The sequence below is a fragment of the Tachyglossus aculeatus genome, chromosome 21 (assembly GCF_015852505.1).
Source record: "Tachyglossus aculeatus isolate mTacAcu1 chromosome 21, mTacAcu1.pri, whole genome shotgun sequence".
Taxonomy (NCBI): Eukaryota; Metazoa; Chordata; class Mammalia; order Monotremata; family Tachyglossidae; genus Tachyglossus; species Tachyglossus aculeatus.
In genome coordinates, this window is record NC_052086.1 from 42,722,716 (window position 1) to 42,748,227 (window position 25,512).

At 46.2% G+C, this 25,512-nt stretch overlaps 1 protein-coding gene and 1 non-coding gene across 3 annotated transcripts in view; one reads left to right on the top strand and one right to left on the bottom strand.

Moving 5' to 3' along the window:
- Positions 1–25,512, top strand: part of MED13L (mediator complex subunit 13L) — a 421,642-nt gene that overhangs the window by 282,610 nt on the left and 113,520 nt on the right. The window lies entirely within an intron of this gene.
- TRNAI-AAU lies at positions 14,226–14,299 on the bottom strand. Its single transcript has one exon. It is a non-coding gene; the product is annotated as a tRNA-Ile (tRNA).

Genomic DNA, 25,512 nt, shown 5'->3' on the forward strand with positions numbered 1-25,512 from the left:
ATGCCAACATTATTATTATCCACCATGGGTATCATTTGAGCACCTACTAATAGTAACAATAATTGGGGTATTTGTTGAGCACCTACTCTGCCCCAAGCACTGAACTAAGCGTTAGGGGAGATGCAGATCATCAGGTACTACGTGAGCCTCACGGTTTATCCTTCTAGACTGTGAGTCCGTTGTTGGGTAGGGATTGTCTCTCCCTGTTGCCAAATTGTACTTTCCAAGTGCTTAGTACAGTGCTCTGCACACAGTAAGTGCTCAATAAATACCATTGAATGAATGAATAGGAGTCAGGAGGTCATGGGTTCTAATCTTGGCTCGGCCCCTTGTCTGCTGCGTGGCTTTCGGCAATTCACTTCGCTTCTCTGGGCCTCAGTGACCTTGGCTGTAAAATGGGGACTGAGACTGTGAGCCCCTCGTGGGACAGGGACTGTGTCCAACCCAATTCGCTGTTATCCACCCCAGCCCTTAGTGCAGTGCCTGGCACATAGTAAGCGCTTAACAAATACCAGAATTACTATTGTTATTAGGGACCACTCTTACCCCCATTCCCTGACAGCGGTGCAGCTGGAGGGACAGAACCCGAGTGGAAACAGCTCTGAGAGAGAGACCAGCCAGGCTGAACCGGTCAGTCAGTCAGTTGTATTTATTGAGTGCTTACCATGTGCAGAGCACTGTAATGAGCACTTTGGGAGAGGAAAATCCATAACAGAACGGACACATTCCCTTTCTACAACGAGCTTGCAGTCTAGAGGGGGAGACAGACGTTAATAAAAGTAAATAAAATTGCAGATATGCACGTAAGTGGTGTGAGGCTGGGAGGGGGGATAAATAAAGGGAGCAAGTCAGGGTGTCGCAGAGGGAGGTGGGAGAAGAGGAAAGGAGGGCTTAGGGAGGGCCTCATGGAGGAGAGGGACCTTCAGTAAGGCTTTGAAGTGTGGGGAGAGCAATGATCTGTCTGATATGAGGAGGACGGGTGTTCCAGGCCAGAGGCAGGGCATAGATGAGATGGAGGGACAGTGCGAAGGTTAGAGGAGCGAAGTGAGCAGGCTGGGTTGGAGTAGGAGAGTAGTGAGGTGAGATAGGAGGGCGCGAGGGGATTGTCTGTCACTGACGTATGGGAGGAAAATTCATCTGCTTTCATAGCAGTCAATCCATGGTATTGATTGAGCGCTTACCGTGTGCAGAACACTAGACTAAACACCTGGGAGAGTCCCTAGAATAAGAGTCAGGGAGCTGATGGTCTTAAAGGGGCCCGCTTCGTCGTCCGAGGCCGCGGCCTTGATAGCGATCAGTGGGTGATATTTATTGAGCGTTTCTCATGTGCACAGCACTGGACTAAGCTCCTGGGAGAGTCCAGTAGAACAAGGTAGACGCCTTCCCCGCCCACGGCGAGCTGATGGTCTGGAGGCCTTGGGCAAGTCCCTTCACTTCTGGGTTTCAGTTCCCTCATCTGTAAATCGAGGATTGAGACCGGGAGCCCCATGTAGGCCAGGGACTGTGTCCAACCTGATCAACATGCAATAACAATAGTAATAATAATAATTATGACATTTGTTAAGCACTCACTATACGGCAGGCATTGTTCTAAGCTCCGGCAGGCATTGTTCTAAGCTCCGTACCCTACCCCAGGCACATCATAAGTGCCAAACAAGTGCCATAATAATTGTTATTATTGCTGTTATTGTTAGAGGGACAGCGCGTCGTGGTCCGATGACCGCTGTTGGTGTTTCCCCAGGACGACCCTTTGTCTGGTCAGCCTGAGGCGGACAGTGGCAGAGGAGCAGGCCAGAGGCGGGCTCTCTCTTGGACTCCGGATGGGGCCGTGGGTATCAGCCGGGCTCCATCTTCGCTAGCTCCCCTCGGGAACGTCACAGCGATCGGCCGAATGACATGAAACATCTGCAGAGTGAAGGAGTACATTAGCAAGGCCGTGGATTGTAATTTTAATTTGAATTAATTTTTTTTTCCACTTGCCCGGCGGCCGATTACTCCTAGGCCTGATTTCTTTCAGACCGAGAGCCTGGGGGACCACGTTAAATTATCTGGCTGAAGACGAGTGTGTTTTGAGGTGTGACTCCGCCACAAGCTAGACGATTTATTTCTGACACCCATTATTCATTTTTAAACAAACAGAGCACTCGAGCTCTCCGTGTGAAGCTCTTACCTGCCCAGATCAACTCGTCGAAAATGGAAAAGGATGCGAAGCCTTGAACAAATGCCCGTTTTTCGATTCTAGAAGCTATAATGGGGTTGAAAGCTAAAGCTAAAATGGGGTTGAAGCCTGTGAGCCCCCCGTGGGACAACCTGATCGCCTTCTAACCTCCCCAGCACTTAAAACAGTGCTTTGCACATAGTAAGCGCTTAATAAATGCCATTATTATTATTATTATTATTATCATTATTATTGTTATTATTAGGATTGGGAGAAGAAGCAACCATTATGTCGCCCAGTCTGTTTCTGGAGCACATAGGCAGAAAGCTACCTGAGGTTTAGGTTTGGGCTTCTAAGTGTGAATAATAATAATAATAATATCAACAAAAATAATAATTGTGGTATTTCTTAAGTGCTTATTATGTGCCAGGCACTGTATTAAGTTCTGGGTTAGATACAAGGTAATTGGGTTGAACACAATCCCTGTCCCACATGGGGCTCACAGTCAAAATCCCCATTTTCCTGATGAGGGAACTGAGGCTCAGAGAAGCGAAGTGACTTGCCCCAGGTCACACAGCAGACAAGTGGCGGAGCCGGGATTAGAACCCACATCTTCTGACTCCAAAGCCCGGGCTTTTCCCACTAGTCCATGCTGCTTCCAAAAGATAAGTCCACTGATCCACATTCATTTACTCTTTCGTATTTATTGGGCACTTCCTATGTGCAAAACACTGTACTAAGCGCTTGGGAGAGTAAAATAGAACAATAAGCAGACAGAAAAGCAGTGTGGCTCAGTGGAAAGAGCACGGGCTTGGGAGTCGGAGGTCATGGGTTCAAATCCCAGCTCCGCCGCTTGTCCGCTGTGTGACGTTGAGCAAGTCACTTAACTTCTCTGTGCCTGTTACCTGATTAATAATAATAATAATAATAATAATAATAATGATAATATAAATACGATTGATTGATTGATGGGGATTAAGACTAAGCCCCACGTGAGACAACCTGATCACCTTGTATCCTCCCTAGCGCTTAGAACAGTGCTTTGCACATAGTAAGCGCTTAACAAATGCCATTATTATTATCCCTGCCCTCAGCAAGCTTACAGTCTAGAGGGGGAGACAGACGTTAATTTAAATAAATTACAAATATGGACATAAGTGCCATGGGGCTGGGAGAGGGCTCACAGTAAACAATAAATACTGCGGATCGATTGATTCATTGACTGCAAGCTCATTGTGGGCAGGGAGCAGGTCTACCAATTTTATTTTACTTTCCTCTCCCAAACGCTAAGCACAGTGCTCTGCACACAGGAAGTTCTCAATAAATAGGATTGATTGGTGAATTGATCGACTGTTAGTTCGTTAGGGGCAGGGCCGTGGAGAAGCATTGGGGAAGCAGTGTGGCTCAGTGACAAGAGCCCGGGCTTGGGGTCGTGGGTTTTAATTCTGGCTCCCCTACTTGTCTGCTATGTGACTTTGGGCGAGTCACTTCATTTCTCTGGGCCTCAGTTACCTCATCTGGAAAATGGGGATTAAGACTGTGAGCCCCACGTGGGACAGGGACTGTGTCCATCCCAATTTGCTCGTATTCCCCCCACCCCCACCCCCACCCCAGTGCTTCGTACAATGCCTGGCACATAATAAGCCCTGAACAAATACTATCATTTTTTTTATATAGCACAATTCTAAGGAGGAAACATCCGGCAGTATTTGGCGAATGCCTAATCCTCCCCCTTTTACTAGTAATGATTACCTAGCTGTTCCCTCTTGGCCTGTCTCGCAGGGCCCCTCTTTCATTCATTCATTCATTCAGTCGTATTTATTGAGCGCTTACTGTGTGCAGAGCACTGTACTAAGCGCTTGGGAAGTACAAATTGGCAACATATAGAGACAGTCCCTACCCAACAGCGGGCTCACAGTCTAGAAGGGGGAGACAGACAACAAAATGAAACATGTGGACAGGCATCATTCATTCATTCAGTCAGTCGTATATATTGAGTGCTTACTGTGTGCAGAGCACTGTACTAAGCGCTTGGGGAGTACAAATTGGCAACATATAAGACGGTCCCTACCCGATAACGGGCTCAAAGTCTAGAAGGGGGAGACGGACAACAGCTTGGCATACCTTGGAATACAGTGACAGAGTTTAGGGCACTGGCTGGCACCCCCCAAAAAGTCTCACTCTACAAGCCTTTGAATAGCAAAGTGCTTCTGGTGTTGAAATTCTCTTGCTTAGCTTGGGAGTGAAAGTGGAATGGTCTGGACTTGGGAGTCCCCTAGATCAATTAATAAGTGGTACTTAATGAGTGCCTAACTGTGTGCAGGGCCCCGGACTAATAATAATAATAATGGTATTGGGGAAGCAGCGTGGCTCAATGGAAAGAGCACCGGCTTTGGAGTCAGAAGTCGTGGGTTCAGATCCCGGCTCTGCCACTTGTCAGCTGTGTGACTTTGGGCAGGTCACTTCACTTCTCTGGGCCTCCGTTCCCTCATCTGTAAAGTGGGGATTAAGACTGTGAGCCCCACATGGGACAACCTGATTACCTTGTATCCTCCCCAGCACTTAGAACAGTGCTTTGCACATAGTAAGTGCTTAATAAAATGCTATTATTATTTTTATTATTATTATTATTTGTTAAGCACTTACTATGTGCCAAGCATTGTTCAAAGCACTGGGGTACAAAAAGGTAATGGGATTGTCACTCATTCGTTTATTTATTTATTTTATTTGTACATATTTATTCTATTTATTTTATTTTGTTAATATGTTTTGTTTTGTTCTCTGTCTCCCCCTTCTAGACCGTGAGCCCACTGTTGGGTAGGGACCGTCTCTATATGTTGCCAACTTGTACTTCCCAAGCGCTTAGTACAGTGCTCTGCACACAGTAAGCGCTTAATAAATACGATTGAATGAATGAATTCAGTCATATTTATTGAGTGCTTACTGTGTGCAGAGCACTGTACTTTAGTGCTTGGAAGGTACAATTTGGCAAGATAATTTCCCAAGTGGGGCTCAGTCTTAATCCCCGTTTTCCAGATGAGGTAACTGAGGCCCAGAGAAGCGAAGTGACTTGCCCAGGGTCATACAACAGACAAGTGGTGCAGCCGGGATTTGAACCCATGACTTTCTGATTCCCAGGCCCGGGCTTTAGCCACTACACCGTGCTGCTGCTTCTTTTTAGACTTCTAAACTAAGCTCTAGACTGAAAGCAGGCAGGAAACGGGTAAGCCGACGATCGAACTGCACCTTCCTAATCAGTTAGGACAGTGCTCTGTGCACAGTACCGCTCAAAAAATATCCGCCCTTTTGAGGTTGGTCCCAGATAGAATTCCACCAGAATAAGCATCAAGTTGTCGAGCATGCGTTCTTTCCCTCTGCAGCCCGCGGGAACCATTCCCAATGGAGAAGCAGCATGGCTCAGTGGAAAGAGCTTGGGCTTTGGAGTCAGAAGTCATGGGTTCAAATCCTGGCTCCGCCAATTGTCAGCTGTATGACTTTGGGCAAGTCACTTAACTTCTCTGGGCTTCAGTTACCTCATCTGTAAAATGGGGATGAAGACTGTGAGCCCCCGTGGGACAACCTGATCACCTTGTAACCACCCCAGCGCTTAGAACAGTGCTTTGCACATAGTAAGCACTTAATAAATGCTGCCATTATCATTATTAATATTATTATTATTATGATTCCCAAACCGGGAGACTCTGTAGGGACGTAAGCCATTCTCGCTGGAGAGCGAGGCAAAGTGGGCCTTTGCGAAGGTATAGATGGGCTCGGTGCAGGTGTAGACAGGCTCGTTGTGGTTGTCTTGGTTTCCGTCAGCGGTTATGTTGGTTGTGACATGGAGCCGGCAGCCCTTGCCCTGAAACGAACTCTCCCGGGAGTCTCCGAAGGCAGGTTCTTTCGTCCGTGGCTCTCGCCGGTCCTCAGGTGGTGAACGGGAGAAAGATTTTTCCAAATCCAAACTCAATGGCATCGACGACAACCCATCTGGTTTGTTTGATCTTCTGCCTCCTCCTCTTTCCCCTCCCTCCGATCGTTAGAAGTTGTAGAAATGGTGAGGAAATTGGGATCTGCTCCCTGGACGAAGCAAGGTCCAGTTGGATTGGATTCTGCTCTGCTTTGGGTACGGTTTTCAAAGAAGCAGTAAGGCCTAGTGGCTAGAGAATGGGCCTAGGAGTCAGAAGGCCATGGGTTCTAATCCTGGCTCTGCCACTTATCTAGGGCAAGTCACTTCACTTCTCTGGGCCTCAGTTTCCTCATCTGTAAAATGGGGATTGAGACCGTGAGCCCCACGTGGGACAGGGACTGTGTCGGATGCAATTTGCTTGTATCCACCCCAGCGCTTAGTACAGTGCCTGGCACAAAGTAATTGCTTAACATATACCGCAATTATTATTATCATTATTACTTTGCTTTTCTGTGCCCCAGTTCCCTCATCTGTAAAGAGGGGATTAAGACTGTGACCCCCATATGTCTGCGTGCTCTAAGCAGATTTTAATTAGAGGCAGCCTGGCCTAATAGATAGAACACAGGCCTGGGAGTCTGAAGCTTCTAATCCCAGCTCCACCATCTGTCTGCTGTGTGACCTTGGGGAAGTCATTTCACTTCCTCTGTGCCTCAGTTATCCCCTCTGTAAAAATGGGGATTGAGACTGTAAGCCCCATGTAATAATAATGATGGTGTTCGTTAAGCGCTTACTATGTGCAAAGCACCGTTCTAAGCGCTGGGGAGGTTAAACGGTGAACAGCTTGTCCCACGGGGGCTCATAGTTTTAATCCCCATTTTACACATTTCCTCCAAGAGGCGTTCCCCGACTAAGCCCTCATTTCCCCTACTCCCTCGTGTTTCTGCATCACCTCTGCACTTAAATCTGGACCTTTAAGCACTCGGTATTCACCCCATTCTCAGTCCCACAGCACTTATGTACATAACCTATGTACATCACCTCCTCCAAGAGGCCTTCCCAGACTGAGCCCCTTCCTTCCTCTCCCCCTCATCCCCCCTCCATCCCCCCATCTTACCTCCTTCCCTTCCCCACAGCACCTGTATATATGTGTACATGTTTGTACATATTTATTACTCTATTTATTTATTTATTTAACTTGTACATATCTATTCTATTGATTTTATTTTGTTGGTATGTTTGGTTTTGATGTCTGTCTCCCCCTTTTAGACTGTGAGCCCACTGTTGGGTAGGGACTGTCTCTATATGTTGCCAATTTGTACTTCCCAAGCGCTTAGTACAGTGCTCTGCACACAGTAAGCGCTCAATAAATACGATTGATGATGATGATAAACCTAATTTATTTATTTTAATACCCGTCATCCCCCTCTAGACTTTAAGCTACTAGTGGGCAAGGAACATGTCTACCCACTGTGTTATATTGCACTCTACAACACGTTTAGTGCAGTGACTTTATTTTACCTGATTACCTTGTATATACCCAGCACTTAGGACAGTGCCCGGAGCATTGTAAGCATATAACGAATACCGTGGAAAAAAAAGTCAGGGTTCTGCTCAGCCGTTGAATAAAACCCTATAGAATGTGTTCATTAGGTGATGAAGTATGGAAGGTTGGAAATTGAAAAGACATTCAGTATTGCTTCCCCTGAATTACAATTCTACTCTAAGGAAGTTTCCAATGAATCGATGCCCATATTTTCTTGTCCAAGTTTTACTACATGTATTAATTGCATTAATATTCTATATGTGGTGGAGCGGGAGAATCTTAATTGCTCTTAATTGGGTAGTGCTCCTAATTGATTTAATGAGAGAACTGAATTAAGCATAAGAGAGCTACTATAGTATAGTTCCCCATGGGGAATAATGTGAAGTGCATAGAGGTGTTCCCAAGATCCAGAAAGTTTACCAAAATAATAAATGTGTTGAGTTGTTTAAAATGTTGTTGAGAAGCAGGGAGGCCTAGTGGAAAGAGCCCAGGCCCAGGAGTGAGAGGTTGGGGTTCCAATCCCAGATCGCCACATGTCTGCTGTGTGACCTTGGGCAAATCACTTCACTTCTCTGGGCCTCAGTCACCTCATCTTGTAGCTTGCATCTACCAAAGCGCTTCGTTCAGTGACTGACACAGTAAGTGCTTAACAAATACCATAAAAATAATGAAAACAAACGAACTTAAGTTTAAAAAGGGAAGCGACACGGCTTAGTGGAAAGAGCACAGGCCTGGGATTCAGAGGACCTGAGTTTTAATCCTGCCTCCGCCACTTGTCTGCTGTGTGACCCTGGGCAAGTCACTTCACTTCTCTGGGCCTCCTGTTCCTCCTTCTTCTCCTCTCCTCCTCCTCCTCTTTTTCTCTTCCTCCTTCTCCCCGCTTCCTCCTTGTTCTCTTCCCTCCTCCTCTTCCTCCTTCTCCTCCTCATCCCCCTCCCCCTCCCTCATGCCTCCTTCCTCCTTCATTCTGTCCCCCACCCCACCCTACAGGGCAGCCAACCCATAATAATAATAATAATAATAATAATAATGACACTTATTAAGCGCTTACTATGTGCAAAGCACTGTTCTAAGCTCCGGGGAGGTTACAAGGTGATCAGGTTCTCCCACGTGGGGCTCACAGTCGTAATCCCCATTTTACAGAAGAGGGAACTGAGGCACAGAGAAGTTATGTGGCTTGCCCAAAGTCACACAGCTGACAAGTGGCAGAGCTGGGATTTGAACCCATGACCTCTGACTCCAAAGCCTGGGCTCTTTCCACTGAGCCACGCTGCTGCTCTGTTATAAGCGCTGGGGTGGATACAAGCAAATTGGGTTGGACACAGTCCCCATCCCATGTAGAGCTCCCAGTCTTCATCCCCATTTTCCAGATGAAGTGAAGCGCCTTGCCCAGGGTCACACAGCAGATAAGCGGTGGAACCGGGATTAGAACCCATGACCTCCTGATTCCCAGGCCGTGCTCTAGCCACTGCACCATGCTGCTTCTCAAGCTTCTTTCATCATCATCAATCGTATTTGTTGAGCGCTTACTGTGTGCAGAGCACTGTACTAAGTGCTTGGCACTGTACTAAGCGCTTGACACTGTACTAAGCGCTTTCAGCATGTGGGCCCAAGAGAAGTCGGCTTGAAGTTGTGGGACTGAGCGGGGAGGGGTGCGATGCAAAGCATTGGGAGCCCGCTCTTCTTATTCATTCATTCATTCATTCATTCATTCTTTCATTCTTCTAGACTGTGAGCCCACTATTGGGTAGGGACCGTCTCTATATGTTGCCATCTTGTACTTCCCAAGTGCTTAGTACAATGCTCTGCACACAGTAAGCGCTTAATAAATACGATTCATTCATTCATTCATTCAACTAATTGTATTTTTATAATAATAATAATAATAATGATGGCATTTCTTAAGTGCTTACTATATGCAAAGCACTGTTCTAAGCACTGGGGAGATTACAAGGTGATCAGGTTGTCCCAGGGGGGCTCACAGTCTTAACCCCCATTTGACAGATGAGGCCCAGAGAAGTTGTGACTTGCCCAAAGTCACACAGCTGACAGTTGGCGGAGCCGGGATTTGAACCCACGACCTCTGAGCACTTACCGTGTGCAGAGCACTGAACTAAGCGCTTGGAAAGTGCAATTCAGCAATAAAGGGAGCTAATCCCTGCCCACAGCGGGTTTAGAGAGGAGAATGACACCTGTGGGAATCTCCCCGCACTGTCGACATTATTCATCCCAGTCAAGGGTCAGCAGACGGACGGACGCACCCGCAGACACGGCTGCTGGCGGCCACCAACAGGACCCTTCAACCAATTGCCTCGGGTGGAATCGGGTATGGCGGGCACACCAAGGCATCTTTAACTCACACACACACTCTTTCTCTCTCTCAGTCCACCTCTCTCTCTCTTTCACACCTTTCTCATCTCTTCCCGAATCACTTCCGACCCACCACGCAAATTTCAAGTCTGGACCACTCCACCGGTCAGGACGAGCGGGTGAGAACCGAGCCCCTGGCGAACCTACATTGGCCGCAGTTTCCATCTGTGGGGTTTTTTAAACTGGCAGAGTGCCCGAATCAGCAGCGGGCTCGGGTGCCTGCCAAGAAAGACTCGTCCATCTTCCTTCGGCGATCGAAGCTACTTAGGAACTTCCGAAGAGGTTAATAACGCTTAGAGAAAACCTCCAGGCCTCGGTCTGCGTCTTTGCCCCAGTCGGGAATCTTGTGAATGCACGAGACACAGCATTCCTTTGTTCCCTGGAACGTTTGAGCCGGGTACATCCCGGTCCCCGGCAGCTTTTGATCCCATCACGGGGAAAGCTCGGAAGACGTTCGCGTCGGCGGCCAAGGTTTCTGCAGGAAAATCCCGATCCCTCCCGGCTCGGTCTGTTGGGGACATCGGCCGCGTCGAGCCCTTGCCGCTTTTGGGGAGAAAACCCCAGTACCTTTCATTCCACTGTATTTATTCATCATCATCATCAATCGTATTTATTGAGCGCTCACTGTGTGCCGAGCACTGTACTAAGCGCTTGGAAGTACAAGTTGGCAACATATAGAGACAGTCCCTACCCAGCAGAGGGCTCACAGTCTAAAAGGGGGAGACAGAGAACAAAACCAAACATACTAACAAAATAAAATAAATAGAATAGATATGTACAAGTAAAATAAATAAATAGAGTAACAAATATGTACAAACATATATACAGGTGCTGTGGAGAAGGGAAGGAGGTAAGAAGTGGGGGAGTAAGATGGGGGGGGTTACTGTGTGGAGAGCACTGTACTAAGCGCTTGGGAAAGTGCGATACAGCAATAGAGACAATCCCTGTCAAAACGAGCTCACCGTCTAGAGGGGGGAAGGTAGACATCAGTACAAGTAAGCAGGCATCAATATAAATAAATAAAATTACAGATATATAATAATAATTATTATTATCACGGTATTTGTTAAGCGCTTACTACGTGCCAAGCACCGTTTTAAGCGCTGGGGTAGTTACAAGGTAATCAGGTTGTCCCACGTGGGGCTCACAGTCTTAAGCCCCATTTTACAGATGAGGTAGCTCAGTACAGTGAAGTGAAGTGACTTGCCCAAGGTCACATAGCAGACAAGTGGTGAAGCCGGAATTGGAACCCACGTCCTTTGACTCCCAAGCCTGGGCTTTTTCCACTAAGCCAGATTGCTTCTAATCTGTCTTACCCCCGTCTTACCTCCTTCCCTTCCCCACAGCACCTGTATATATGTATATATGTTTGTACATATTTATTACTCTATTTATTTTACTTGTACATATCTATTCTATTGATTTTATTTTGTTAATATGTTTGGTTTTGTTCTCTGTCTCCCCCTTCTAGACTGTGAGCCCACTTTGGGTAGGGGCTGTCTCTATATGTTGCCAACTTGTACTTCCCAAGCGCTTAGTACAGTGCTCTGCACACAGTAAACGCTCAATAAGTACGATTGATTGATTGATTGATTGATTCTATACATAGGTGCTGTGTAGGATAGGGAGAGGTGGGAAGAGCAAAGGGATTGAGCTACAGAATCTCCTCGGAGCTTGTTGTGAGCAAGGAATGTGTCTGCTATTATACGTCCTCTGCCAAGCGCTTAGTTCAGTGCTTTGTATACAGTAAGCGCTCAAGAAATACATATGGTTGAATGAAGGAATGCAAGCAGGTTCATTAAATAGGGGGTTTGAGCCCCCTTTTTCCTCTCCTCCTCCCCAACCCCCCGCCCTACTTCCTTCCCCTCCCCCCAGCACCTGTATGTATGTTTGTACAGATTTATTACTCTATTAATTTTACTTGTACGTATTTAATATTCTATTAATTTTGTTAATGATGTGCATCTAGCTTTAATTCTATTTGTTCTGACGACTTGACACCTGACCACATGTTTTGTTTTGGTCTCTGTCTCCCCCTTCTAGACTGTGAGCCCGTTGTTGGGTAGGGACCGTCTCTACATGTTGCCAACTTGTACTTCCCAAGTGCTTAGTACAGTGTTCTGCACACAGTAAGCGCTCAGTAAATACGGTTGAATGAATGAATGAGAAGACTTCGTGGGAACCAGGAACCTGCTAACCAACCTGATTGAGTTGTTCCATCCCAAGTCCCTGGAGAAGCAGTGTGGTTGAGTGTTTAGAGCCCGGGTCTGGGAATCAGAAGGACCTGGGTTCTAATCCTAGCTCCACCCTTTGTCTGCTGGGTGACCTTGGGCAAGCCCATTTACCATCTCTGGGCCTCAGCGACCTCACCCGTAAAATGGGAATTAAGACTGCGAGCCCCGTACCATAATAATTACTATTATTATCAATAGGTCATATCCACTCCGGTGCTTAGAGCAGTTCATTCAATTCATTCAGTTGTATGTACTGAGCACTTACTGTGTGCAGAGCACTGTACTAAGCTCCTGGAGGAGTACAATACAACAGTAAACAGACACATTCCCTACCTACAATGAGCTTACGGTTTAGTTGCGAAGATGGGATTTGTTAAGCGCTTACCATGTGTCAGGCGCTATTCCAAGCGTTGGGGTAGATATTCATTCATTCATTCAATCGTATTTATTGAGCGCTGACTCTGTGCAGAGCACTGTGCTGAGCGCTTGGGAAGTACAAGAGTTGGCAACATAGAGAAACGGTTCCTACCCAACAACGGGCTCACAGTCTAGAAGGGGGAGACAGACAACAAAACAAAACATGTGGTCAGGTGTCAAATCATCAGAATAAACAGAAGTAAAGCTAGATGCACATCACTGACGAAATAAATAGAATAGTAAATATGTACAAGTAAAATAAATAATACAAACATATATACAGGTGCTGTGGGGAGGGGAAGGAGGTAGGGCAGGGGGGATGGGGAGGGGGAGAGGAAAAAGGGGGCTCAGTCTGTTCCAAGTGCTGATTAATCAGAAAAGACCTCCTGAATTGCTCTCCCCAACTTCAAAGCCTTCAAAGATATAATAATAATAATAATGATAGCATTTATTAAGCTCTTACTGTGTGCAAAGCACTGTTCTAAGCACTGGGGAGGTTACAAGGTGATCAGGTTGTCCCACGGGGGGCTCACAGTCTTCATCCCCATTTTACAGATGAGGGAACTGAGGCCCAGAGAAGTGAAGTGACTTGCCCAAAGTCACACAGCTGGCAAGTGGCAGAGCCGGGATTTGAACCCATGACCTCTGACTCCAAAGCCCGGGCTCTTTCCACTGAGCCACGCTGCTTCTGCTTAATATGAGCTAATCATGCTGGTCACAGCACCTGGCACGTTTTAAGCACTTAAATACCACTGAGGAAAATAAATAAAGCGCTCAGTACAGCTCAATACCACTCATTCATTCGGTCATATTTATTGAGCACTTACTGTGTGCAGGGCACAGTACTAAGTGCTTGGGAGAGTACAGCATTTGAAGGCAAAACCCGCTCTGACTGGGGTTACTCTTGAGCCCTTTGCTCTTTTTATTTATTTATTTATTTTACTTGTACATGTCTATTCTATTTATTTTATTTTGTTACTATGGTTTTGTTCTCTGTCTCCCCCTTTTAGACTGTGAGCCCACTGTTGGGTAGGGACCGTCTCTATATGTTGCCAACTTGTACTTCCCAAGCGCTTAGTAGGGTGCTCTGCACACAGTAAGCGCTCAATAAATATGATTGATTGATTGATTTTTGTGAATTCCATAGTTGGGTGGAATGTGAGCTCTTCGCTTTATGTAGGATGTTAGCCGCCGGACGCCGCGCCAGGACCGATGCGTTCAGTTGGGGCGTTGTGTGACCCTGTGGAATCGGTGAGGGAAAGGTCTTAGTTTTGTGGTACCAGCCTCGGACGCTCCCCCAAAATGAGGATGGAGCCTGTGAGCCCTACGTGGGACAAGGACTGTGCCAACCCGATTTGCTTGTATCCACCCTGGCACTTAGTACAGTGCCTGGCACATAGTGCTCAACAATTGCAGCATGGCTCAATGGAAAGAGAACGGCCTTGGGAGTCAGAGGTCAATCAATCAATCAATCGTATTTATTAAGCGCTTACTGTGTGCAGAGCACTGTACTAAGCGCTTGGGAAGCACAAGTTGGCAACATATAGAGACGGTCCCTACCCAACAGTGGGCTCACAGTCTAGAAGAAAAATCAGATGGCCCGTACGGGGATCGAACCCGCGACCTTGGCGTTATTAGCACCATGCTGTAACCAACTGAGCTAACCGGCCCAGTTGGGGCCGGTTCTAATGGGTTCTAATCCCGGCTCCACCACGTGTCAGCTGTGTGACCTTGGGCAAGTCACTTCACTTCTCTGTGCCTCAGTTCCCTCATCTGTAAAATGGGGATTGAGACTGTGAGCCCCCCGTGGGACAACCTGATCACCTTGTATCACCCCCAGCGCTCAGAGAAGCAGCGTGGCTCAGTGGAAAGAGCCCGGGCTTTGGAGTCAGAGGTCACGGGTTCGAATTCCTGCTCCGCCACATGGCAGCTGTGTGACCTTGGGCAAGTCACTTAACTTCTCTGTGCCTCAGTTCCCTCATCTGTAAAATGGGGATTGAGACTGTGAGCCCCCCGTGGGACAACCTGATCACCTTGTATCACCCCCAGCGCTCAGAGAAGCAGCGTGGCTCAGTGGAAAGAGCCCGGGCTTTGGAGTCAGAGGTCACGGGTTCGAATCCCGGCTCCGCCACGTCTGCTGTGTGACCTTGGGCAAGTCACTTAACTTCTCTGAGCCTCAGTTACCTCATCTGTAAATGGGGATTGACTGTGAGCCCCACGTGGGACAACCTGATCATGTTATAGCCCCCCAGCGCTTAGAACAGTGCTTTGCACATAGTAAGCGCTTAACAAATGCCATCATCATTATTATTATTATTAGAACAGTGCTTCGCACATAGTAATCGTTTAACAAATGCCATTATTATTATTATCATTAGCTCAGTTGGGAGAGCGTTAGACTGAAGATCCAAAGGTCCCTGGTTCGATCCCGGGTTTCGGCACGTGCTGTATCTTACGTCTCAGCAAATCCTCAGCGCTTAGAACAGTGCTTTGCACATAGTAAGCGCTTGATAAATGCCATTATTATTATTATTATTATTATTATTATTATTGTTGTCATTGTCCTAGTGAAAGTCAAGAATGCATCTTTCTCTCCTCCCCAGCCCAAACCGAATATACCCCACTTTAGTTCGGGAGGGGGACGGTATTCAGGTGACGCCTTGGTTTGCTCAAGTTTTATTTCTGGTGGGTATCTAGAAAAGAGAAATGGAGAGGAGCTGCATTTGGCCACCCGGTGAACTTGGCCGTTTTAATTAAGAGAACGATAAGGCAGCCACCGAAAACTCGCGGCGGAGCGTGATCTGTTTGGGGTTTTAGATTCCTCCGATAACGCAGTTCTTTTTCTATTACTAAACATGATTAATGTGCCACATGGTTGTAACTCTGCCCCCTCCCCAAGGACATCAAATGGGAATCAGCATGTGGAAGAGAAATTATTCGGAGAGGAGTCGGTGATTGATTTAAATATAAAAGGATTAATTGGTCCCTAAACCAGCCTATTAAACTGTACTGTGATCTTGACTGAAAGAGGGAGAATTACAAATGCGTGGTATTGAATAATTTAATGCATTTTTCATGGCCTTAATTCCTTCCTCAGTGTATTGCTTATTATGGTTTTATGTAGTGCGACGTATTGTACGCTTAATTGATGCGTAAGGGATGCAGGGGATGGCGGGGGGGACAATTAAATGAATAATTTGGGGTTGCAAGTCTGGAAGTGTTAGCCGAGTTTCAAGGTGGGTTACGGGCGTTTCTCGGCGCTGACCCCTTGCTCATGTCCTGCTCATGGTTTGGACCGCCCTCCTTCCTCATATCCGACAATGACTCCCCCCCACCCCCAGTTCAAAGCCTGATTGAAGGCCCATCTCCTCCAAGAGGCCTTCCCTGACTAAGCCCCATTTTTCCTCAGCGCTCTGAACAGCGCTCAGCGCTTAGAACGGTGCTTGCCACATAGTAAGTGCTTAACAAATACCATAATCATTATTAGAGAAGCAGCGTGGCTCAGTGGAAGGAGCCTGGGCTTTGGAGTCAGAGGTCGTGGGTTCAAATTCCGACTCACTTCACTTCACTTTTAGACTGTGAGCCCACTGTTGGGTAGGGACTGTCTCCATATGTTGCCAATTTGTACTTCCCAAGCACTTAGTACAGTGCTCTGCACACAGTAAGCGCTCAATAAATACAACTGATTGATTCTCTGTGCCTCAGTTACCTCATCTGTAAAATGAGGATTAAGACTGTGAGCCCCCGTGGGACAACCTGATCACCTTGTAACTTCCCCAGCGCTTAGAGCAGACCCATTCCCTGCCTACGACGAGTTTACAGTCTTTTATATATATAATGTTTGTACGTATTTATTGCTCTATTTATTTATTTATTTTATTTGTATATATTTATTCTATTTATTTTGTTTTGTTAATATGTTTTGTTTTGGTCTCTGTCTCCCCCTTCTAGACTGTGAGCCCACTGTTGGGTAGAGACCGTCTCTATATGTTGCCAACTTGTACTTTCCAAGTGCTTAGTACAGTGCTGTGCACACAGTAAGCGCTCAAGAAATGTGATTGAATGAATAAAAGCTTTGCAAGAGAAGCAGCGTGGCTCAGTAGGAAAGAGCACGGGCTTGGAGTCAGAGGTCATGGGTTCAAATTCCGGTTCCGCCAATTGTCAGCTGTGTGACTTTGGGCAAGTCACTTAGCTTCTCCGTGCCTCAATTACCTCATCTGGAAAATAGGGATTAAGACTGTGAGCCCCACGAGGGACAACCTGATCACCTTGCAACCTTCTCAGCGCTTAGAACAGTGCTTTGCACATAGTAAGCGCTTAATAAATGCCATAATTATTATTATTATTATTATTACATAGTAAGTGCCTAATAAATGCCATCATTATTATTATTATTATCATTCTCTCCCTTCTGTGTCGCCCTGACTTGCTCCCTTTGCTCTTCCCCTCCTTCCAGCCCCTCCCCGCTTTTGTCCATATCTGTCATTTATTAATTTCTGTTAATGTCTGTCTACCCCTCTAAACAGTAAGTTCGTCGTGGGCAGGGAACGTCTGTTCTCTCATCCTCTCCCTAGCACCTCGTAGAGTGCTCTGCACACAGTAAGCGCTCCATAAATACGATGGACCGACCGACCGCCCAACAGCAGAGTCAGTTGGAGTCCGAAGCTGAGCGGGCTTGGGTTGGACCCGTTTCCAAACGGGATCGCGAAGCCCGGGCGTGAGGAGACGGAAAGGAGCCCCGCGGCTTTGGATTTGTGAAGTGGAGGTCCCAGACTTTAGCGCCGGCTCTGAGCTGGTCCCTCCCGTCGTCCTGTACAGTGTCACATCCCCGCTTTTTCCGTGCTGAGCTTTCAGGCTGAAAGATGCTCTCCATTCCTTCCTTCATTCAGTCTCGTTTATTCGTACATTCAGTTGTATTTATTAAGCGCTTGATTAAGTGCCCTGCTCGGTGTCCAACCTGCTTAGCTTGTATCCACTCTAGTGCTCAGAATAGTTCATTCAATCAATCAATCGTATTTATTGAGCGCTTACTGTGTGCAGAGCACTGTACTAATTCATTCAATTCATTCAGCTGTATTTCTTGAGCACTTACTGTGTGCAAAGGAATGGACTAAGCGCTTGGGAGATAATAATTATAATAATGATAATGATGGCATTTATTAAGTGCTTGCTATGTGCAAAGCACTGTTCTACGCGCTGGGGAGGTTACAGGGTGATCAGGTTGTCCCACGGGGGGCTCACAGTCTTAATCCCCATTTTACAGATAAGGGAACTGAGGCACGGAGAAGTTAAGTGACTTGCCCAAAGTCACACAGCTGACAATTGGCAGAGCTTACAATTCAACAATAGAACAGACATATTCGCTGCCCACAACGAGCTTCCAGTCTTGAGGGGGAGATGGACATGAATAGGAATAAGTAAACAACAGATACGAATAGAAGTGCTGTTGCTTGAAACTCTTGGCCCCTGCTGTCTTTCCCCGAGACAAAAAAAACTGTTTCGTCCCCTTAGAGATAGGCCCACCCAATCCTTGACTCTCAGCTAATCACAGAATCCCAGCCTTTGAACCAAGAGATGCAGCGGTGCCTGGGACTGGGTGTTGGAAGGATCTGGGTTCTAATCCCAGCTCCACAAAGTGTCTGCTTTGTGACTCTGGGCAAGTCATTTAGCTTCCGTGGGCCTCAGTTCCTCCATCCGTAAAGATGGGGATTCAATCCCAGTTCATTCATTCATCAGTCGTATTTATTGCGCATTTACTGTGTGCAGAGCACTGTACTAAACACTTGGAAAGTACAATTCGGCACAGATAGAGACAATCCCTACCCAACAACGGGCTCAAAATCTAGTCCGTGAGCCCCATGTGGGACCTGATGATCTAGTATCTGCCTTAGTGCCTAGTATAGTGCTTGGCACATAGTAAGCACTTAACAAATCCCACAGTCGTCATCATTATTATTATCATTAGGAAAGAAGGTAAAATAGAAGCCCATCCAAAGGCAGTATGTCCTAGCGGGGCTGGATGCAAATCTCGGCTCTGTCACTGGCCTACCCACGGTGACCTTGAGCAAGTCACGTAATAATAATGATCGTATTTGTTAAGCACTTACTACGTGCCAAGCACTGTTCTAAGCCTCTCTGGGCCTCAGTTTCCTGATCTGAAGATGAGACTATAATACTTGCTGTCCGTCATCTCCTGGAAGGCAGGGATTGTTTCGTCTGATTCTTTTGCTCTCTCCCAAATGTTCTGTATGGGGCTCTTCATATAATTGGTGTTCGAAGACTTCTATCGATTGCAAGGGGGCGGAGACCGCATCCTGGAATCATCTTTTAGACTGTGAGCCCACTGTTGGGTAGGGACTGTCTCTATATGTTGCCAACTTGTACTTCTCAAGCGCTTAGTACAGTGCTCTGCACACAGTAAGTGCTCAATAAATACGATTGATGATGATGATGATCTTGAATCACGCTCAGCACTTAACCCGCTGACCGGCCCTAATAAACCCTTAATAAACAAGTAAATAACCAAATAACGAAAGGGCATGGTCTTGCTGAGATGATAATTTTAGAGTGACTTCACTTGGCATATGCACACTTCAGGCCGATTGGGTCACTGTGTTTTAAGACCTGCGTAATAATAATAATAATAATGGCATTTATTAAGCACTTACTATGTGCAAAGTACTGTTCTAAGCGCTGGGCATCCGACCCAAAGATCCTATGTCTACCCCGGCACTTAGTACAGAACTCGGCACTAAGTGCTTTATAAAAATACAATTGGAAGAATAAGTTAATGAGTGAATAAATATTGTTTTGTCATTATTGTTATTATTATCATAATTATTATAATTATCACCTCCTGTGCTGAGTGCAATGGTGTGCACACCCTGATAATGAAATAATCTCTTATTATGTGCCCAGCACTGTTCTAAGTGCCGGGTTAGATACAAGCTAATCAGATTGGACGCAGTCTCTGTCCCACCTGGTGCCCAAAGTCTTCGTACCCATTTTACAGTTGAGGGCACTGAGATCCAGAGAAGTGAAGTGACTTGACCAAGGTTCCTTTTGTTCCCTGCCCACAACGAGCAGTCGATCAATTAGTCATATTTACTGAATGCTTACTGTATGCCAGGCACTGTACTAAGTGCTTGGGAGAGCAATCTAACTGAAACAATTGTGTGTGGTATTATACTCTGCCAAGCGGTTAGTTCAGTGATCCATACACGGTAAGGGCTCAGTCATCAATCATTCATTCAGCCGTTCTTTTAATCACATTTCATCATCATCATCAATCGTATTTATTGAGCGCTTACTGTGTTCAGAGCACTGTACTAAGCGCTTGGGAAGTACAAGTTGGCAACATATACAGTCCCTACCCAACAGTGGTTTCACAGTCTAAAAGCGGGAGACAGAGAACAAAACCAAACATACTAACAAAATAAAATAAATAGAATAGATATGTACAAGTAAAACATTTATTAAGTACTTACTGTGTGCAGAGCACTGTACTGAGCGCTTGGGAAAGTGCAACACGATAATAAACAGTGACATTCCCTGTCCACAATGAGAGTGCTTACTGTGCGCAGAGCACTGTATTAAGCTCTTGGGATCAGACAGAAGAGTTGGGAGACCTGTTCCCTCTAACACAAAAAGCTTGCAGAGTGGAGGGGAGAAAGACATGAAAATAAATGTGCTGTGGGGTCATTATCAAGATCCATCATTTAACCCGTTGCATACAAGCACCCCCAAAAGCGTGCCACCCCAAACCCGGAAGAAAGTGATAATCATAATAATAATGGCATTTATTAAGCACTTTCTATGTGCAAAGCACTGTTCTAAGTGCTGGGGAGGTTACAAGGTGATCAGGTTGTCCCACGTGGGGCTCACAGTCTTCATCCCCATTTTACAGATGAGGTAACTGAGGCCCAGATAATAATAATAATAATAATAATAATAATAATAGCATTTATTAAGTGTTTACTATGTGCAAAGCACTGTTCTAAGCGCTGGGGAGGTTACAAGGTGATCAGGTTGCCCCTCGTGGGGCTCACAGTCTTAATCCCCATTTCACAGATGAGGTAACTGAGGCCCAGATAAGTGACTTGCCCAAAGTCACACAGCTAACAAGTGGTGGAGCCGGGATTTGAACCCATGACCCCTGACTCCAAAGCCTGTGCTCTTTCCACTGAGCCACGCCGCTTCTCTAATGATTTAGAGATGATTTTAGAGATGATGATTTTCTCCTTTAGCCAACCAGTTAGTGCCAGATGGAAGGTAATTTATGAAAATTCTTTAAACAAAACAGTTTCTTTTTGGGGGCCCTGCTCCGCTTTTGGGTGCAGGAGTGTTGGCTGGCCAGGGATATTCCCGCAGGACTTGAATCGCCCCATAAAGCGTGCGGACTTAGTGACTGAACTGCGGCTCCTGGGGTCTAATGACACCAAAGACTCATTGAGCTTTGCTCCCGTTAGCATTCATCTAAGGCGCCGTGCGGCGTCGGTGGGCGAAAAAAGGTCAAAACTGTGGTAAGGCAACCTCATCGCTGCTGATTTTAAGTGGCCATTTAAAGCGGCATTGAATAGGAGCGTTCGGAACTGAGAAGTGAGTAACACCCTCTCCTTTTCTTTTCTTTCCTTCCTTTTCCCTTCCCCGCTCTGCTTTCTTGGCCTTTTCTGCTCCCCCTTCTCTCTCCTCCCTCTCCCCTAATTACGGGGATGAAGATGGTGAGCCACCCCATCGCTTAGAACAGTGCCTGACACATAGAATCAATCAATCAATCAATCAATCGTATTTATTGAGCGCTTACTATGTGCAGAGCACTGTACTAAGCGCTTGGGAAGTACAAATTGGCAACACATAGAGGCAGTCCCTACCCAACAGTGGGCTCACAGTCTAAAAGGGGGAGACAGAGAACAGAACCAAACATACCAACAAAATAAAATAAATAGGATAGAAGAGCACGGGCTTTGGAGTTACAGGTCATGGGTTCGAATCCCGACACCGCCACATGTCTGCTGGGAGACCTTGGGCAAGTCACTTAACTTCTCTGAGCCTCAGTTCCCTCATCTGTAAAATGGGGATTAAGACTGTGAGCCCCACGTGGGACAACCTGATCACCTTGTATCCCCCCCCAGCGCTTAGAACAGTGCTTTGCACATAGTAAGCGCTTAACAAATGCCGTTATTACATTACAACCTGATCTCCTTGTATCCCCCCCAGCGCTTAGAACAGTGCTTTGCACATAGTAAGCGCTTAGCAAATGCCATCATTATTATTATTATTATAGTGGGTAGAGCCCGGCCTGGGGGTCATGGGTTCTCATCCTGAGAGAAGCAGCGTGGCTCAGTGGAAAGAGCCCAGGATTTGGAGTCAGAGGTCATGGGTTCAAATCCCGGCTCCGCCAATTGTCAGCTGTGTGACTTTGGGCAAGTCACTTCACTTCTCCGGGCCTCAGTTCCTTCATCTGTAAAATGGGGATGTAGACTGTGAGCCCCACGTGGGACAACCTGATCACCTTGTAACCTCCCCAGCGCTTAGAACACTGCTTTGCACATAGTAAGCGCTTAACAAATACCATCATTATTATTATTATCTTGGCTCTGCCACATGCCTGCTGGGTGATCTTAGACAAGTCACTTCACTTCCTCAGTTCCCTCATCTAGAAAATGGGAATCGAGATTGTGAACCGCACATGGAACAGAGACTGTGCCCGATTTGATTTGCTTGTATCCACCCCAGTGCTTAGTACAGTGCGTGGCACATAGTAAGCGCTTAACAAATACCATCATTATTATTACAATTATTATTATGTACTCCAGGGTCCCCATAAATGGAGGGTCAGCAGGATTGTCCTCCCCGCCCCCCCAGGCACTAAGAAGCAGCACAGTGTAATGGCTAGAGCACTGGCCCGGCAGTCAGAAGGTCATGAGTTCTAATCCCGGCCCTGCCACTTGTCTGCTTTGTGACCTTGGGCAAGTCGCTTGACATCTCTGGGCCTGAGGCTGTGAGCCCCATGTGGAACAGGGACAACGTCCAACCTGATTATCTTGTATCCACCCCGTGCTTTGTACAGTGTCTGGCACATAGTAAACACTTAACAAATACCATCATTTGAAGCAGCGTGGCTCAGTGGAAAGAGCCTGGGCTTTGGAGTCAGAGGTCATGGGTTCAAATCCAGGCTCTGCCACTTGTCAGCTGTGTGATTTTGGGCAAGTCACTTAATCAATCAATTGTATTTATTGAGCACTTACTGTGTGCAGAGCACTGTACTAAGCGCTTGGGCAACACATAGAGACAGTCCCTACCCAACAGCGGGCTCACAGTCTACTTAACTTCTTTGTGCCTCAGTTACCTCATCTGGAAAATGGGGATTAAGACTGTGAGCCCCACGTGGGACAACCTTTTTACCTTGTAACCTCCCCAGAGCTTAGAACAGTGCTTGGCACATAGTAAGCACTTAATAAATGATATTATTATTATTATCTCATTATCACCCTCCTCCTCAAGGACATCAGAGAGCGGGCGAGTGAAGTGAATGGAAAGGGGATGAAGGGAAAGGTCAACTGAGGTAGAAGCTGTGCCTTGATGCCCAGTTTGGGCACAGTTTGCAAATTGTTTTGTGTAGTACCAACTGGAGATGGGTTTCTCTACTTTGTAGTAACCAAGTTCTTGAACAAAAATGAATCGGAGCTGCATATCAGGGGAATTGGATATTGAGTCCATTCATTGTCGTATTTATTGAACTCTTACTGTGTACAAAGTGACTAAGGACTTGGGGGAGTACAATAGAACAACAAAAAGGCACATTCCTGCCCACAACAAGCTGAGTGATTAACCATCACTTCCCCCCCTCCAGCATGGTGTAGTGGATGGTTTAGGGGCCCGGGAGTCAGAAGGACATAGATTCTGATCCCGGCTCCACCACTTGTCTGCTTGGAATCAAATATGATTCCACTGATCCCTTGAATTTAAGTTTTAACATTATAAATCCATCAATAAATGGTACTTATTGAGCACCCACTGTCTGCAGAGCACTGTACCAAGCACTTGGGAGAGTATAATATGCCCACAGAGAGCTTACAGTCTGGAGGGGAAGAATGACATTAAACACATGCTGGTTCTGGACATAAGTACAGATATGGATATAAGTGCTGTGCTGTGGGGCTGAGGTTGGGGGTGGGGGGTGAATATCATGTTGTTAAAGGCGACAGTCCAGAAGGCAGAAGGAGTAATTATGGTAGAGAAGCAGTGTGGCTCAGTGGAAAGAGCATGGGCTTTGGAGTCAGAGGTCATGGGTACAAATCCCAGCTCTACCACTTGTCTGCTGAGTGACCTTGGGCAAGTCACTTCACTTCTCTATGGGCCTCACCTATCTCATCTGTAAAACGGGGAGTGAGACTTGAGACTGTGAGCCCCACGTGGGGACAAGGGACTGTGTCCAGCCAGATTTGCTCGTACCCACCCCCGCGCTTAGAACGGTGACTGGTGCATAGTAAGTGCTTAGCAACTACCAGAATTAATAAATAACATAATTACTCCCTCTGCCTACTGGTCTGTAAATACCATAATAATAATAGTGATGATAATGATGGCATTTATTGAGCACTTACTATGTGCCAAGCACTATTCTAAGCACTGGGGAGGTTACAAGGTGATCAGGTTGTCCCATGGAGGGCTCACAGTCTTAATCCCCATTTTACAGATGGGGTAACTGAGGCACAGAGAAGTTAAGTGACTTGCCCAAAGTCACACAGCTGACAAGTGGTGGAGCTGGGATTTGTACCCATGACCTCTGACTCCAAAGCCCATGCTCTTTCCACTGAGCCACGCTGCTTCTCTACCATAATTACTCCCTATGCCTTCTGGACTGTCACCTTTAACAACTTGATATTCACCCCCCACCCCCAGCCTCAGCCCCACAGCACTTATATCCATATCTGTAATGCCATTTATTTATTTTACTTGTACAAAACTATTCTATTTATTTTATTTTGTTAGTATGTTTGGTTTTGTTCTCTGTCTCCCCCTTTTAGACTGTGAGCCCACTGTTGGGTAGGGACTGTCTCTATATGTTGCCAATTTGTACTTCCCAAGTGCTTAGTACAGTGCTCTGCACACAGTAAGCGCTCAATAAATACGATTGATGATGATGATGATGATCTGTACTTATGCCCAGAACCAGCATGTGTTTAATGGCATTCTTCCCCTCCAGACTGTAAGCTCTCTGTGGGCATATTATACTCTCCCAAGCGCTTAGTACAGTGCTCTGCAGACAGTGGGTGCTCAATAAGTGCCATTTATTGATGGATTTATAATGTTAAAACTTAAATTCAAGAGATCAAGTGGAATCATATTTGAAGTTTCTTAAAAGGTCTGTTTTTGGAACGTGCTGTTCGGCATCCAATTATTTTTTATTGACTGCATGTCCATTTTGACATGACTATAAGATAAATGAATAACCTACCCAAATACTCATTTCCAAAGGTGATAGTTTATCCTACTTCCCTTTTTTTTCTATAAATTCGGAACTGTGAATCACTCAAGAAAAACACTTTTAACTTGCTAGATAAGAAATAATCAGAAATAATTTTCGGGACAGGAACTCAGATATATTGGGCTAGCACATTTCTTTGTGGATTGGTACAGTTCTCTGAACCCGAGACTCGGTTGTTAATGGAGATAAATAATTTATCCAGGCTCTGTCGGAAGCTTTACCCAGGGATCCTGTCACCTGCCCCCCTTCTACCCTCGATGATCTTTATGGTTTAAGTACTTAAAGCTGTGCCTGTCACTAGCAGAAATTTATGCATAGGAGAGATGAGCCTTAATGCATTTGGAGTGTCAGAGAAATGTAAGTAAAGGTTGTGCAGAATCGCATTAAAATACA